The sequence below is a fragment of the Amblyomma maculatum genome, chromosome 1 (assembly GCF_055883805.1).
Source record: "Amblyomma maculatum isolate TAMU_Amacu chromosome 1, ASM5588380v1, whole genome shotgun sequence".
In the NCBI taxonomy this organism is placed as follows: Eukaryota; Metazoa; Arthropoda; class Arachnida; order Ixodida; family Ixodidae; genus Amblyomma; species Amblyomma maculatum.
The window spans coordinates 77975225-77991795 of record NC_139344.1 but is presented as its reverse complement, the minus strand read 5'-3'; positions in this window follow the sequence as shown (position 1 = coordinate 77991795).

The window sequence follows — 16571 nt, the reverse complement described above, 5'->3', positions numbered from 1 at the left end:
CATAGAAAGTCATAATTTCGCTGCAATATGCCTTCAGTGTCCCTCGGCAATCGTCTTCTAAAACTGGTTTCCTCACTAAGACATCCAGAAGAGAAGTATACGGTCCCGGACAGGTTGACTGATTGGCACACGTTCCAACAAGATATGCTAGAGGGGTCATTGACGTGTATGCTCACGCGACAAATGCAAGATAGACAAAGGCAGTGGTGCAAGATAATATGTTACCTTTTCTTCTGGTAGTCTTACCCTGAAGTACGTCAGTCTGAGTCTGTCTGCCGCGACAGTGTGTTCGCCACATTTTTCTGCACTTGCAAACCTGTTACGACTAATCCTGTGCTTAGCCCATCAAACATATACTTTGCACATGCAAACAAGGCACGACACGAAAAAGAGTTTTGTGACAGAACTATTAGACATTTAACTTACGGTTCTGCCCTTAAGTTCCCCGCAAAAGAAAAATAAAAGCAAGCGTAGTACTTGGAGCGGGCAGTGACATTTTCGCCCTTGGCGCTCTCCGAAAGCTAGCCTATGTGTTCTGGAGATGGAAGAAAAACAACTGGCCCGACTTGTCACCGCATCCCACTAACCGTTCCTAGTAAAGAACCGTTTACGACCCCAGAGCCGGACTTGGACTCAAAGTTTAGCCGCATAAACTTTAAACTGTACAGACTGCCTGGTCAGTGTATTGTTCTTAAGTGCTTCCGCTAACCTTATAAGGATGCAACAAGATGTTCGCGTTTACGTCAAACCGTCCCACATGTGCAGCGCCACGAAACATGGGGAAATATGAGCCCGAACACAAACGCCGTTATGTGACATACGTTTGCGGGGAATATTTGTCACGTAGAAAAGCAGCCAAGCAGCTCGGCTGTCGGAGCTCTACAGTTCAGTGAAAACAAAGTGGTATCAATTCACTTGCCGGGAAGGCGAGTTGGTTTTCATGCCTCGGGTTACGAGGCTTGAAAAATACAGCGAGCGCTGAGCACAGCTGAAATGCTCGGCATTTTCGGTGTTTACGTTGAGAACAATACGTACGCGACTATCCAAACAATAGCTAGGATTTTATGAAGCGTATCGCACTTAGGCGGCTGTACTCCGTGTATTACCCGATGGTAAATTTCGAAAGAATTTTGAGATTTCTTTGGAAGTTATGCATATTGTTTTAAGGAACTTTAGATATTATAAGCTATTAATTAATTAATAAAACTATAGACTGATGAAATAATTTCAGTTGAATTCAAGGACAAATTCAAGCCCACACTATGGTCTTGACAGGCTTCCCTAGTACAGCCTCCGGTTTCCGCGTCACTTGTAGCACAAACTGAGGTTTCTGTGCTCTCTTGTGTACCGACAAGACAGTCGATATCTGGCACGCTTTCCCTGAACTTTGAGCCGTTCTTTATTGTAATTTGCCGTTTATAATTCCAGTGCTTTGTGTCCTCATTTCTTTTCGTTTGTTTTTATGCTGCTCGAATAAGTTTCTCTTGCTCGAACCATTCTATAATCAATGATTAAGAGCATCTTCGTGCTGACATCTTTGGTATATAGAACGCAGCTGGATCCACTTCCGCGTTGCACAACACCAACAGTCCTCCAATGGGCGTCGAAATCATGGCTCGCTAACGGCATAACTCGGCAAAGCAAAAGAAATGCAAGAAAACAAACTGGTTATCTGAAGAGGCTTTGCAAATAGCTGAGGAAAGGAGGATGGCAAAAGTTATGGGGGAAAGAGAAAGATACAAGGTTCTCAATGCGGATTTTAAGAAAATAGCAAGGAGAGATAAGAATGCCTTTCTGAACATACAGTGCCAAGCAGTTGAGGACAACAGCCAATTAAGAAACACAAGAGCTCTGTATAAGACAATCAAAGATATCAAAGGAAGCTTCTGTGCTAAGCTGGGCGTGATAAAGGACAAACGAGGCAAGGACCTCACTGAAGCCTCAGAGATAAAGAAGAGGTGGCAGGAATACACAGAAGAACTGTACAAGAAGGACCCGAATGTGCAAACCCAACATAAGACGGCTGTGATTACTGATATCGAGCCGGGCATCCTGAAGAGTGAAGTTGAATGGGCCTTAGCCAACCTTGCTAAGAACAAAGCTAGCGGAATTGATGGCATTCCAGCTGAGTTGCTTCAAAACCTCAACCATACGCTGTTAACATTCTGCATACATTATGTCAGAAGATTTAGACAACCCTGCAGTGGCCACAGGATTGGAGGAGGTCAGTTTACATCCCCATTCCAAAGAAAGGCAGTGCCAAAGATTGTTCCAACTACCGCACGATCGCGCTTATTTCGCATTCTAGCAAGGTGTTGTTGAAAATCCTCCAAGGTAGGCTGCAGCAGTATGTGGATCGGGAGCTTCCGGGCTTGCAAGCTGGGTTTCGCAAGGGCAGATGAACTAGAGACCAAATTGCCAACCTTCGCTGGATCATGGAAAAAGCAAGAGAGTTCCAGAAACCCATCTACTTCTGCTTTATTGATTATGCGAATGCGTTTGACTGCGTAGATCACAGCAGATTGTGGCAAGCTCTCCAATAGATGGGAGTTCCAATTTACCTCATCTGTCTCCTCAGGAACCTGTATGAAGGGCAAGTGGCCACAGTCAGAACTGGGCATGATCTTACTGATTGGTTTCCGATTGAGAAAGAAGTGAGGCAAAGCTGCATACTGTCGCCCTGCCTATTTAACCTATATGCAGAGTGCATCATGAGGAAGGCCTGTCTGGACGAGTCTTCAGCTGGAGTGAAGATTGCTGGGAAACGTATCAACAACCTTGGATATGCGGATGATACCACTTTAATGGCAGAAAGTGAAGTGGAACTCAAGAGACTTTTGATGCGCGTACAAGAAGAGAGTGAGAAGTTTGGGCTTAAACTGAACATTAAAAAGACAAAGATCATGGCGTCTTGCCCTATCAAGTCCTGGAGCATCAAGGGACAAGAAGTGGAAGCTGTGACAGATTTTCTCTTCTTGGGCTCCAAGATGACCTCGGAAGGAGACTGCAGCCATGAAATTAGGAGACGCCTGCTTCTGGGAAAGAGAGCAATGGTTAGCCTTGACCGCCTAGTAAAGAGCAGATACATTAGTCTGCCAACGAAGATCCGTATAACTCGTGCTGTGGCCTTTCCAGTTGTGATGTATGGATGCGAGAGTTGGACTGTGAAAAAGGCTGACCGGCGAAGAATTGACGCGTTTGAATTGTGGTGCTGGCGAAGACTTTTGAGAGTTCCTTGGACTGCCAGAAGATCAAATCAGTCGATATTGTCGACAATAAACCCTGACTGCTCATTGGAGGGTCAAATTCTAAAGTTAAAGCTCAGCTACTTTGGTCATCTGATGAGAAGAGAGGAGTCGCTGGAGAAAGATTTGATGTTGGGAAAGGTTGAGGGTCGTCGGAGAAGGGGTGGGCAGCGAGCGCGATGGTTAGATGGCATCCTCGAGGCACTGCAGATGAAGTTATGTGATGTTAGGAAGATAGTGAGAGACCGGAAAGCGTGGCGTGATATGGTCCATAGGGTCACGAAGAGTCGGACACGACTGAACGACTGAACTGAACTGAACTGAACGCCATAAGTGGTTTCATATTATACGTATGTCTAGGTAATGCCAATCTCTCTTCACAGCTCATACTCGGCGACCGCATTAGATGCGCTCTACGTTTTAAAATGAGAAACACAGCTAGGGATGCAACTCCTATAATGAAAGAGTTGCAGCGATCGAGTTCTACAGCTTGAGTTCACGGAAATATATTAGAATGGAATAGGGTTTTTTGGCGTCTTGAAATTGCGGCTACTTGGGCGATCTGTCGAAATGTACTTCCGGAACATCTTAACCCTAAAATTACATTCTGAACGCTATTTTCATAATTGGGTAAGCTGGCTTCCTCACGGTGCGCGCTGCCGTGGTTATGAATGTTGTCACTGGCCATCCATAAAATAAGAATAAATCGCTAAAGTTGCGTGCTACTGCTTGAGAGATACATATAATGCCGTGAAAGTAACCATGGGAACATACTACACCGCATAAATCACACGAACGGCAGATATAATATCCAGGTTAAAAATTTTACTCAGGGCAAGCAACACTGAGGTGACGCCAACTTAGCATTTATGAGACGGGTTCATTGAATTTGTTTCAATGCCCTACAGAGCCGAAGCACCAGCATTTATAGAATTATACTTGATATCGTAAATATATTTAACTGTGGGCACCATGCCAACAACAAGAGGGAGAGATAATACAGAATAAATTATTTAAAATGGAGAGTAAAAGAGGCACCCAATCAATGAAAGTTTCTTTGTTTCACAGAGTTTCTCCGTGCAGCGTTAACCAATTGCACTGAAGTCATTCAGGATGTCATTATTGCATCGTAGTTTTACAGAATTTGTCCGACGTTGTACACGAAGTCCTCATATAACAGTGTTACAGAATGTTTGTGGTACATCAAAAAGAATAAATCTACGTTGCGGTAAATGTTATTACACAAGTTAAATCTCCTATACTGCAGAAATCCAGGATTATGTAAATGAGGTGCACGAATGTAAGTGGAGCGCTCAAAACGACAACAAATCTGAAGTATATGTTTCCATTCTTAGGATATAAACCTGAACGTATGATGGCAGCAAATCTACGTTGCGCGGAAGAATACGTTATGGCATGTTACAGTAAGATACTGTACAGCATAACATAGGGCGACATGGCAGGAAAGGGCACGACATGACATGATATGGTATGGTATATGGCATGATATGATATGGTTCGTTTTGGTTTATGGGGCTGCTTAACGTCCCAAATCGACTCAGGCTCTGAGAGACGCCGTAGTGGAGGGCTTCGGACATTTCGACCACCTGGGGTTCTTTACCTTCCATTCACATCGCACAGCACACGGGCGCCTTGCTTTTCGCCTCCATCGGAAAGCGGCCGCCACGGCCGGAATTCGATCCTGCATCCTTGTGTACAGCAGTCGAGCGCCCTACCCACTGCAACACCGCAACGGGGCTATTCTCTGGTATGGTATGGTATGGTATGGTATGGTATGGTATGGTATGGTATGGTATGGTATGGTATGGTATGGTATGGTATGGTATGGTATGGTATGGTATGGTATGGTATGGTATGGCATGGTATGGTATGGTATGGGAGCTCTGAACTTCCCGAGGATGCGCGGCGATTATGAAGGGCGCCGTAGCGGAGGGCTCCGGAATATCTACCACGTAGGGTCCTTTTACGCGTACTTGCATCAGCTATAATAATGATGCTTAATAAGAGGCATTAACTGAAGGTTGCAGAGGCCTACCCGCCTACATCTAATCATGATGACCACTTATTCGAAAGGTCCCATAGAGACGTAGAATCGGCGACGGGGAAAGTAAAAACCCAGTATACTGTACTGATGGGCAGCAGGCAAGAAGCAGGGTGGAGACCAGGCGTTGGGTGACTGTGGCATAGCCACTAAAAAAAAAAAAGCAGAGAGTAGTTATTAGTAGAGTTCGCAAAACGAATAATTCACGAAGCATGAAAACCTTTTTCAGAAAACAGAACCGTAAGTGGACACGGAAAAGCCTGAATGGGAAGCCAGAAAATTGAAATATAATTCATATTGTGCTCTAACGCTGACATTGTGCAGGATGTGGAGGTCATCGGAAAAGTGCGATGCAGCGACCGTACGAAGTAAAGGTCTCGCATTAGTCTCTATATGAAGAGGGGAACGAAACAAATTAGTAAGGGAGAAGCCTATCAACGAATAAGCTTCAAGTGGCAAAGTAGAAGAATTCAGGATCTCACAGTCGAAAAAGAAATCTAGCTTTAACTGAGGAAGATTATCTTAATCTAGAATAAATGAATGATAATTTCAGAGACATCATTACTGAGTGCGCCGTAGAAGTATGCGGTAGAAAAGTTAGACAGTACAAAAAAAAAAAAAAAACTATACGCAAGCAATAGCCATAAAACAATTTCTACAAACAAGTAAAGTAATGTTCAACAGTCTCAGAAGGGAAAATCAGTTCACAATAGGCAGCGAGACGCTGAAAGTAGTAAGAGAATACGTGAGATATGACAAGTATTGACCGCAGATCTGACCACAACAGCGAAATAACTAGAAGAATAAGATTATACTTTGCAACCACTTTTAGATCGTGAATGACAGCTTACCAATATATCTGTCAAGAGGTAAGTACGTATAGAACACCTATTGTTTACCGTGCACTCACATGGGGGGAAAGAATGTGGAGGCTAACGGAAAGGGTTGGACTTAAATTGAATACAACACAAGAAGCTGTAGAAAGAAAAATGATAGACGCAACATTAGGATACATGTAGGAAGGGTTCACATTTCGAGAGGGAACGACCTCGAGTCACTGAAGTCGAATTCAAGAAGAAATGGGCATGAACAGGACATGTAATGCAGTGGCAAGATAACTGGTGGTCGCTGAATTTCAAGGAAAGCAAGCGTTGCAGGGGCCGCAAGAAAGTTACTTAGGTGGGCAATGATATTAGGAAGTTTGCGGTTATTACGTGAACGCAGCTGGCACATGGGATATAGGAGATGCCTCTTCTGCTGCGGATGTAGTAAGCCTGGCGATGATGATGCATAATACAGCACACAGGCGCTGTAGCGTATAGGCTGCTACTGTTGATTATAAATCTGCATGCACCCATGACCTCAGCAGCCACCAAAAGTCATTCAGCTTTCGTGCGGGCACGAGAAAAGTGCCACACAATATAGTCGTATTGTTCCCATACAAAATAGCTTTATATCTCGGCCATTGTTTATTGTGTACTGATAGTCTCGCTCCATAATGTGCAATGGAGATCACGTATATAGAGCTCTGACGGCAGGCGCTGCTGCATTGTAACTCATGGAGTGTTTTTCTGAGCCCAAGGAAATGCGTGCCACTTTATCATGTACCGCTATAAGTTGGTGCAACTGGCCCCTCTATGCTCAGTGGTCATCACAATGGTCATCAATGGTTCAATCACGGATAGGAACCCGTCACAGACTGTGCAGAGATGGAGCGCAATGCCAAGGACAGGTTGTCAGTATGATCGATATGAACGTTCAAGAAGAATTGCATCAAGCGATGTTTTATGTTTTCTTCCTCCTCTGTGAAGAGTTTACCACACCTGTCCGTTGCTTGAGAACGATAAAGCGGCTATGGGGCAACAACAATTTTACGAATGCTTGCTGCTGCTTTGTGCATTTCGCCCGTGGTCTCTCTTCCGCCACGAGGACGGTATGGGTGCCGGCCGCAACAAAGGTCGTTTGCTTTCTTGGAGTTTGATGAAACAGGCGCGGAGGCTATCTTCAGTTGACTAAGCAATAAGCCATATAATGTCATATATGCAAAACGCGGGGATTAGCATTGCCCGTTGTGCGGAGAGGACAGGATTCAAGTGTGGCGGCCGCTTTTGGAAATGCGTCCTCCTCTCGCTTATTTCGCCAACCGTATTCGTATGAACGGTCTAGATGGCCAGGAAAAGATACCGCAAGTTGAAAAAGACAGGCGACAGTGTTGACCGATCTCAATGCTTTAACACGATTTGTTTTATTACGCGATGATGCTATAATCTTCGTATAGACAGTTTAAGAAGACAGGATATATTACAGTGAGAGCGTCGTCAAATTTACAACACAAAATGCAGCTCACAAAAATTTATATACATATATCCACCCATCCCCCAAAAGTGAAGCTTTGGGGAATGCTCCAAAGCAACTCAGGCTATGAGAGACGCCGTAGTGAAAGGCGCCTCTGACATCGCACGGTAAACGGGCGCCTTGCTTTCCCCTCCACTGAGAAGCGGCCGCCGCGGCGGGGATTCGATCCCGCATTCTTGGGCACAGCAGCCGAGCGCCCAAACCACTGCCCCACCACGGCGGGACCAAAAGCGTAGGAGAAGGTAAGGTACTCGATCGGGTTAATGTCACGTTCAAACAAAAAGAGCTTAGGGTAACATCGGACTCTGTAAGCATAAATATATATATATAAATAAATATATATATATATATATATATATATATATATATATATATATATATATATATATGTTACTCGTCCGATGTTACCCTAAGCTCTGTAAGCATAAATATATATATATATAAATATATATATATATATATGTTACCCGTCCGATGTTACCCTAAGCTCTTTTTGTTTGAACGTGACTTTAACCCGATCGAAATGTCACGTTCAAACAAATAGAGCTTAGGGTAACATCGGACTCTGTAAGCATAAATAAATATATATATATATATATATATATATATATATATATATATATATATATACCTATATATAAGCAGATCAATTAAGGGGAAATGAGGGTGCTCGTTATAATGCATGAAGGAAAGAAGCCAACAGTCGGCGAGGCCAAGGAAAGCGTTGGGGATGGTACTTTATGTACTTTTTTTAATGTTTAATTGGATAATCACAGAAATTAGTAATGCAATCTGTTTAGGGGAAAGATGATTAAACACAAAGTAGAAGAGCACCGGACGCGATATTCGGAGGTCGTGGGTTCGGTTCCCACCATCGGCACGTTGTTTTTTTCTTCTACTTTGTGTTTAATTATCTTTCCCCTAAACAAATTACATTACTAATTTCTGTGATTATCCAATTAAACATTAAAAAATACATAAAGTACCATCCCCAACACTTTCCTTGGCTTCGCCGACTGTTGGCTTCTTTCCTTCATGTATTGTAACGAGCTCCCTCATTTCCCCTTAATTGATCTGCTTGTAGCTTACGGGGGTCTCGGTTCTGGCAGTCTTGTAGCCATAGGTAGCGTAAGAGGGTTCTAGCCCAGCTTTCGCCCTCGCTCTTGATCACGCTCTACGTGACGCTGGCGGTAACGAAGGACGTTCCACGTCCGCCGCTAAGGTTGAGGGTGGCGCTGGTGAACACTCTCAAGGTTCGTATACAGACAACATAAATACCCAAGCAAGTAGCAGGGGGACAGCGGCCGATGTAGCTCAGTTGGAAGAGCACCGGACGCGATATTCGGAGGTCGTGGGTTCGGTTCCCACCATCGGCACGTTGTTTTCTCTTCTACTTTGTGTTTAATTATCTTTCCCCTAAACAGATTACATTACTAATTTCTGTGATTATCCAATTAAACATTAAAAAAATACATAAGGTACCATCCCCAACGCTTTCCTTGGCTCGCCGACTGTGGGCTTCTTTCCTTCATATATATATATATATATATATATATATATATATATATATATATATATATATATATATATATATATATATATATATATATACCGGGTGTCCCAGCTAACTTGAACCAAGGGTTACAAAATAATATATTTGTGGTAGGTCAGTGAAACCAATTGCATACAACTGCCAGCCTGTTTGCGCACTACAGGCAATTTTTTGTTTTGCAATTACTCAATGGCTAATTACGTTAATTTTTCTAATTTATTAAATATCGACTTTAGACCAAAAATATGATTTGGAAAGTTGTAGAGCACCCTCAGAAACCCCCATTCCATTAATTGCGATAAAGAAAGTCACACGTGTATCTTTTTTTCCGAGCTCAGAAGAAAGCCGGTGAAATACAAATAATACCACGTGACTAGCGCATTTGTGCGCCGCGATTGTCGTGCACTCAGTCGTGGTTTGAGCGAACGAAATCAGCTGCGGCTGTGACCCGATGGTCCCGTTGCAGCGGCAGGCTGAAATGATGGCGATGGTTCGAGCGAGCTCGAGCTCGCCCGTCACCACCGCGATTTTGGCCAGGCCTGCGCACCGCAGCAGCCTGGCGGATGACGATGACGACAGGCGGATGACGATAAGGAACCGGCAAATGAAGGTGCAGCGCTAATTTTAGTCGAGTGACATGATGTCATCGTGCTCTTTTACCCAAGCCTGTATGCGCAGATTCAGTGGTTGATACCTTATCGCTCATCCGTTTGTCGTGACGTTCGCTGATGGGAGAGAAGGAGGCCTTGTTAGAATCTCAGGGGTGTCGGCTCGCCGCGTTCGCTGCTACTACATCGTCACGTGGGCCGGCTCTCTGACGCGGACGAAGAAGCCATCGCAGGCATTTCGGCCTGCCGCTTTAACGGGGCCAAGAAGACACGGCCGCAGCTAATTTCGTTCGCTCAAACCACGACTGAGAGCACCACAATCGTGGCGCACAAATGCACTAGTCACGTGGTATTATTTGTATTTCGCGGGCTTTCTTCTGAGCCCGGAAAAAAAGATACACGTTAGACTTTCTTTGTCGCAATTAATGAAATGAGGGTTTCTGAAGGTGCTCTACAACTTTCCAATTCACATTTTTGGTCTAAAGTAGATATTTAATAAATTAGAACAATTAACATAATTAGCTAATTAAGTAAGTGCAAAACAAAAAATTGCCTGTAGTGCGCAAGGAGGCTGGCAGTTGTATGCAATTGGTTTCACTTACCTACCTCAAATATATTATTTTGTACCCCTTGGTTCAAGTTAGTTAGGACACCCGGTATATATATATATATATATATATATATATATATATATATATATATATATATATATATATATATATATATATATATATATATATATCCACGCACGCTGCATAAGGCTTTCGTAACTCCATACTTCGTAACTTTCCAAAAACCAAAGCACGGCTGCAGTAAGCATTGATAAAATTTTTCATCGCTCCAGTCAAGCTGATATTGTCTATAACGTCTTGATGGACATGCACCATCGCAATGCTAGGCAAGCCTTCCTACCCAATAAACTCCCAAGAATTACGCTTTCAGACTGCTCTGGACAAGCCATCTTAGTGGTGCACGCAGATTGGCTTAGCGTTCTGTAGAAAAGACACTTTATGTCTGGGTAGACGATGTTAAAGGTCAACTCTGGTGGTTTTTCCATCATTCTGTGTTTTTGGTTGAATTACATTCCTCGGCACGTCCTGACTCGAACACAAAAAACCGTTTTTCGAAATTCCAATTAGAAGTATTTTTAAAAAGAAAAAAACAGCAAATCGAAACCGAAACTGCTTTCACGGCCAGAAACGACGTCGCAGGTGACGAAATGGTGACGTCACACTCAGTATTAGAGAAACACTCGTACGTGCGTTGGATGGTGAAAATAAAGTACGGAAATCATGAAGCATTGCATAAAATGTCTGAGGTAGTTCAATATAAGCCTCACAATTTCATAATAATGCGGGAAGTGGACAGTAACGCCGGTATACTGTTTGTGACGTCAAAAACTCAGTGTTGCCGGCAGAAATCGTCTCAACTTAAGCCATGAAAACAGCATATTTTAAAGTCGTGTTGCGCGCGAACGGATTATCGTACGGCGCCCAAATTCTGCAGACTGCGTCAGGACGCAGAGGAGAATCTACAGTAAACTTTTTATTAGAATATTAGAATGTCAAAAAACCCCCGGAGTTGCCCTTTAAGCCATGAAAACAGCATATTTTAAAGTCGTGTTGCGCGCGAACGGATTATCGTACAGCGCCCAAATTTTGTAGAATGTGTCAGGACGGAGAGGAGAATCTACAGTAAAATTTTTATTGGAATATTCGAATGTCGAAAAACCCCCGGAGTTGCCCTTTAAGGATGGAGACATCAAGTCAAAGCGAGAGCTGCTGTTTTTTACCATCAAGGCAAGAAGTCCCGACCGAAAGAGGTAAACGGTCAGGAACGGTGAGACGCCACTTGGAGTGGCCATCACAAAATAAAGCCGGGAAGGAACGCGGGGTTGTTCCGCCGGTCAGAGACAGTGGTCAACTACGGGCCATCTGGAACAAAAAGGTTCAAGTGGATCCCGGTGTCTCCCGCATTGTTCGGTACTCTCAAGGCGGCCACGTGGTCATCTCCTTGGTCTGGCCGACGGCGCGCGGCGGCCCTCGCGACGCAGACGTCTGTGCCTAGACCATGAGGCGCCAGCAGTTACCGAGCTCCTTTCGTGTCATATACACTACGCTTCTCCAATTCGTCTTGCCGACGGCGCGCGTTGGCTCGTTCGATGCAGCTGCACCCCCGACCATGAGACGCCGACAGACGCCGATCGACGCAGGTGTGTCCCAGACCATGAGACGCCGGCAGGCAGCGAGCCGCCACAACTGCTTCCTCCTCACCCTCAAGTCTAAACTTTCAAGGGGGCGTATCTGCGAGAGTGAAATTAGTGACGCCAAGGTGATAAGGACACTCCCTCGAAGAAGAGCCCGCCCTTCCCCTAGGAAACCCGGGGAACACGAACCATTTAAAGCTGTGTGTTGTGGGCGATTCCTCTGCCCGAGGCATGCGCACGAATAAACACACAGTGGGCCGTGTAACAAACATTCTTTATCTCACGTTAAGCGCGGGCGTCGTCGAGGCCGTCCGGGGTCGTCGTCCGGGTGTCTGCGGGTCATTCTCGTGGAGAGAGCCAGGGGAGAAGCAGGAGCGACGAGCCAGGAACCAAGAAGCCAGAGACCAAGAGAGAGCAAGACGGCGGCGCGTGCCTTCTTTTATAGCCCCCTCGCGCGGGACCGGTTATCCCCGCGCGAGCGGGGAGAGGGAAACAGGCACGCGCGCAGGGAGCATTGGGAAGTGGCGCGGCCTTCGAATGCGCGGCGCGCCACGAGCCCTACAGTGTGTAGGCGGGCCATCGTCAGTTCTCTACTTTTCATAACAATGGAAATAGACAAGTTTTGTCCCTCTACTCGCTACTACCATAGAGAAAGAGATTGGTAAAGAGCGGTCACTCGGCGAAAACTGGCCCCAGGAAGTGACGCGCGACTTTTTGCGCTGCCGCCGATTGATGGATGGCGGCATCAACGTGCGCATGCGCGGACGTGCGCGCGACGGCACTCGCTGCAGCGGTAGCCCGCCGGAGCACTAGCAGACGACAAGAAGTTGTCGAAGGAAGCTGTGTGCTCGTGCCTCGCCGCGCTTGTCCGGCACAGACCTCTCATGGGCTGCTGCGCAGAACGACAGCGGTTGGAAACGACGGCAAGGTGAGCCACGTTTTCAGCTTAACTACGCTGCATTTCAAGCAGTTTACGCTGACCATGCCGGCCGGTGCCAATAAGTTTCGCAGCTCGTGAACAGGCGCGCCAGCTGTTCAGGCGCAGTTCGTTACGCCGTAACTCTGGCGGTTCCCAACCACGGCGAGGTGTAATATGTTGTGTTCTCGGGAAACAGCTTCATTTCGAACAGTTTAGCTCCTAACGCTTGACAAAGTGGCATGTGAAGGCATCAAGGCACGCCGTTGCGCCAAAATGGCGTGTTCGCCGGCCGGTGCGGCCATGGTGACGCAGTTTGCCGAACGGCTAGTTTTGCTAAGTGTCGCGTTTAGCAGAGCAACGGTAAAGTGAGAAACGTTTCATTCTTGACTTTCTTGTCAAACTACGCAGTATTTCAGGCAGTTTAGCTCAGTACGGCGGTGTGCGCTTCACAAAGTCGCACATGAAGGGCAGCCAACAGGCATGACAAGGCGCTCGCCAGTATGGCTCGCCGGCCGCGATGACATGTGACATGGCGCCAGGATTTGCGAACGGCTAGTTTTGCGTGGTGTCGCGTTTAACAGGGCAACCGCAAGGTGAGAAATGTTGCATTGTTGTAAAACTGCGAGGCATTTCGGGCAGTCTAGCTCAGCGCGGTGGTCTGCGCTTCACAAAGTCGCGTATGAAAGGCAAGGCAACATGGCGTGCTCACCGGCCGCGGTGAGGTCAGGCCGCGGTTTTGCGAACGGCTAGTTTTGCGTGATGTCGCGTTACATTTAACAGGACAACGTTAAAGTGAAAAATGTTTTATTATGCGGCAAGCTTCATTGCTTCAGCTATTCAGTGCTCTTGAAGAATATTGTTAGTTTAGTGGCTGTTATTTCACGCTCTGTAGAAATGTATTTTCAGATAGGTTCGGTTAGCCTGCATTTCCTGACCTCTACGTTGCAAGAGTAGCTTTTGTATCAATTTTGCTAATGACAGCTTTTCTGTTCTGGACCATAACTGCTGCTCACCAAGTTTTCAGTACCCACCGACATGCACAGATGTGTGCGCGGTGCAGTGGCCTTACATTTCATTGCAACCTTCTGCATCATATTCATTCCTTTTCCAACAGCACTGCATGGACCCACGGACTGTAGCCAAAGCACGGCAGATGCGACGAGGGAATGGTGTGGCCTTTCCTCAAGCGTCAGTACTCCTCTCTGCCCTGGACAATACAAGTTACCCTTGCTGAGGTAGCCGCGACTGGGACTGTGTAGTTTATGTATAATGCCTGTTTTGTTACATATCATTTGCAATAATTCGGAAATCAGTTATGCTATTTTTTGTCTCTACCTAAGTACTGTTTCTCACCTTGTGTATTTTTATTTTTCTGTATTGTGCACATCGCTTAATGTGTGTCAAGTATTGTCAATGCATCCGTCTACATCTGTTGCATCTCGTGTTTTATATGCAGCAAAATAAATTCATTTCACGAAGCACTTGGCGTCGTTTCTGCAATACTGTTTTGCAAAGGCTGTGGCGCAGCTGCGTTGATGGCCAGTTTAGAGAACTGGGAATCTGTTTTTCCTGTTGTTATGCATGCTGAAAATAAATAGAAACACTAGCAGACCATTTAAAACGAAAATAATGGGCCAAAAGGGCAGGGAAGGGCGCAGCGCATGACTAGCATTCAAATCGCGCGCCCTTCAGCAAGACCGGATGTAGTTGCCGCCGGCCGCTTGGTGCACTGCAGTCAAATGGGCCGCTGGGCCCTATGGGAGTGTCCGCTCTTTACCAATCTCTTTCTCTATGCTACTACTTCGCTCAGTGGCCCTTTTTCCTGGGTGGAGCGGGCGTCGATGCGGCTGAGGATCCGTCTAGCGGCACCCGATTCCCACCTCTAACAACGCCGACGTTTTGCAGGCACCTATACAGCTGTTGCTTAACGGCCATCTACTCACTACCACTCCGTCCATGCGAGTCCTATAGGTGTCGAGCCTGACAGTTCTGGTTCTGCATAGCGATGAGTTTAAACTGCACGACAGAAGACCGCCATTATGCTGCATCTATTTGATGCATTGGAAAGAAAACGGGGGGGGGGGGGGGGGCACTTGCTGCAATATGGCTGAACGTTAGTGTGTTCTGTATTACAGCCTTGGATTGTATAACACGCCCAATTTCAACGTCTCAGGTTAAGAGATTGGAACCACTTGGAAGTAGTCAATGGAGAGGCAATGCGTGTCATCACTGGCCTTCCTCGCATGACATCAATTCCCACACTCCAAGTGAAAGCCCAGCTGAGCATCATTGATGAGCTCGCAGAGCAGCGTCGTGCAGCGCGTTACGCTGCGGCGTCTGCAATGGTGCATTACTCTGGCTCGTCGTATACGCTACTTGATGCAACACTTTCGAACCTTACATGGCAGCAACCGCAGGTGACAGACAACCGTCCGCAGCGTGCACTGCGCCACATTCAACATTCACTGGCAGAAGCAGAAGCTTCTGCCAGTGAATACCACTTCGCCACGGTTTGTCTACATTAACAGTGAAGCTCTGTGTTGCACCGCCGACCCATTTGCTCTTATATACAGATTCCCCACAAGCAGCCTGAGCCATGCGGCGCATAGCTAGTACGCTAGACATCATTACCCACATATGCTATATTGTGCAAGCATTTCCGTGCCCCGAGCGTGTGGTGTGGGCACTATGCCCCTCAGGGAATCTGACACACACACCCTCTGGCCAGTGGGTTAGCCAGAACTTTTTCGAGAGGGGCTGACGCTGCTGCTCAGCCTCCTCCGTATCGAGATACCTATCACCAACATGTCAGCGCTCAACTGCGCCATAAATTCTGCATGCCGGGATGCAAAGGTTACACGGAAGAATAGTACCGCCCGGAGGCAGTTTTTCAGCCATACAATTAACATTAGTTCGAATACGCGTAGTCTTCGTGACGGACCCGCAGATGAAATGGTTGCCTGCACTCTCCTCAGTGTGCTTATTATAATTCAGCATCTGCACTCTATTACACTAAGTATTACGTTCAGACGGGGACTCTCAGCAGACCACTTCGACAGACTTTCCACCGGAGCATAAATAGCGGCTAAATACACCAAGATTCAGTGCGAACAAGAAGCCCGAGAGGGAGAAGACAGCGCGGCATCAGAAGATAGAGTTTGGCCTGCGGAGTTTGCGTATGTGGCGTCACGTTCCCTCTTAGCTTTTTTTTTTTTGATGTTTTTATTTATCCACTGATTCTATCTCTGCGTGCTTTGTCAGCTTGTCTGATAGTATGGCTTGTCTCCTTTGTATGGTCCGATGAATGATTTCAGTAAACTAAATGCACCTTTCGCATTTTTTATTCCCGCCAACATCTATTTTTGAGCGGGAAAAACATACTGAAGGCAAAGTCCAGATTGATTTCCGGCTCTGGTGGTTGTTTCGGTCTGCGCTGTATGAGAGTACGAAAAAATTTCGCGGGGGGCTGAAGCCCCATAAGCCCTCCCCCTGGCTACGCCTCTGCCTCTGACTAAGTTGAAACTGTCTCCAGGACACATCGTAGTGACTGCAAAAGAATTTCTCCAACGCTCCACGCGTGCTTTAATTCCACCGTGGGGATCCAACCTTTCCGGTGGTCTAACT